Genomic DNA, 1,849 nt, shown 5'->3' with positions numbered 1-1,849 from the left:
ATGTTGTTTACAAATAGAATTATAGGATATTGACAAGTCATAGAACGGAACCGAGCCAAACCAACCTTAGATTGATTAGGTTTGGTTGGGTTCTATAGGCATATCGGTTCGGTTATGCTTTTTATTTAGTGAAATTGACCTTTGTCGTTTCAATTCCAATTTAGCCACAAACCGAACCAACTCGAACCAAACCCCTATTAATTATTGTTTTGTATGAGAGTGGTTTCCGAATTCATGTAGAAGCCAAAATCAACGATCATCTGTTGGATTCTAGCTTTTATAAGAAGGCGGGTGCACTGAGCATGAACGTGGGTGTAAATAGAATGACCTTAGGCCCTTGTTTCGATAGAAAGTAAAAAAGTTTAGCAAAAGTCGGCTTGGCAATAGAAATCAGTATGATATTATGTTTAGTACTTTTTTTATTTATTTATAAATTCCAATAATAAAATGGAATGTTTTTCTATTGTTCTTGCAGAGGCTCCTATTCCATTAAACATGATTTTGTCGGTCAGCCACTCGGTGTATGTGAAGGGTGACCAAACAAAATTTGAAATTGAACCAACATTTGGGGTCGAGGCATCAACGCTTTATCCAGATGTGAAATATACCACTGTGGATGAATACTTCAATCAATTTGTTTGAGATTCATATTTCATGTTTGTTTGCTCTTTTTCATCAATGTTGGTTTTGTAAAATAAATATAAATGGTTATCATTGTTATTTGTATTTTGGTGTGAGATACATATTTTTGGTGTGGAAAAGGTAATGTAATCGTTGTTTTTTTTTTGTACTATTTTATTTTGGCATCAATGTCCCTACTTGAATCTCTTTATCCACACAAACAAGAAGCATGATATTTTTCAAGAAGGTGGGTGCACTGAGCATGAAAGTGGGTGTAAATAGAATGGCCTTAACCCCGGTGGACTCATCCCTATTGCGGTCAAACTCATCCTTCGATATCTGAAAGTCCCCAATGATGATATTTATTTTCAAAGTGCACCTATCTCTTCACTCTACACACCTCTGTAAGTATACAAAATATTGTTTTTTCACCAAATATCACAAATCCTAAAAAGTGGTTTTGTAGGTAAAAATGCACTTTTTATAACCAAACAAGCGATGTAATTCTTATAGAAGTGATTCCACAGAAGATTTCAATTAAAAGCAGAACTGTCCCAAACAAGCTTTTTGTAACCTGAGATTTTTGGACCATTTTCAGTTTCTAATATTAAAAACATTTTTAACCAATTTTTTTTTTTTTTTAATATTCAGCAATTTATGTTAAGGAAGAAGATATTGCCACAATAAACCATTAAAGCAGTGGATGACCCAAGAACCTTGAACAAGATCCTATACTTGAGAGACCTTCAGCAAACATTTGCTCCATCAATGACATTGTCTACTTGTGGGAGAAAAAGATTGGAAAGACCCTTGAAAAGATATATATTCCAGAGGACCTACTTCTTAAAAACATCGAAGGTCAGTAATAAAGAAAACAAAACTCGTGATTTGTAAATTCAAACAATAAAATGGAATGTTTTTCTGTTGTTCTTGCAGAGGCTTCTATTCCATAAAACCTGATTTTGTCGATAGGACACTCGGTTTTTGTTTAGGGAGACCACACAAACTTTGAAATCGAGCCTTCATTTGGTCTTAAGGCATCAATGCTTTACCCAGATGTGAAATATACCACTGTTGATGAATACTTGAATCAGTTTGTCTGAGACTCAAAAGTGTGGAAAAGATCATGTAATCTTTTTTTGTGTACTATTTATTTTGGCATCAATGTCCCTTGAATTTCTGAACCGTCACGAAAAACACGTAACGATACCTCTGCCTCTAGAAGTGC

At 34.4% G+C, this 1,849-nt stretch overlaps 1 pseudogene; it reads left to right on the top strand.

The window, feature by feature from the left end:
* The first annotated feature begins 447 nt into the window (after positions 1-447).
* On the top strand, positions 448-1,849 carry LOC147405115 (phenylcoumaran benzylic ether reductase POP1 pseudogene; annotated as a pseudogene).

This window comes from Akebia trifoliata, chromosome 4 (genome assembly GCF_017979445.1).
Source record: "Akebia trifoliata isolate Shusen 1 chromosome 4, ASM1797944v1, whole genome shotgun sequence".
NCBI classification, from domain to species: Eukaryota; Viridiplantae; Streptophyta; class Magnoliopsida; order Ranunculales; family Lardizabalaceae; genus Akebia; species Akebia trifoliata.
Note: the sequence above shows the minus strand (reverse complement) of the source record. Positions and strands in the feature narration are given on the sequence as shown.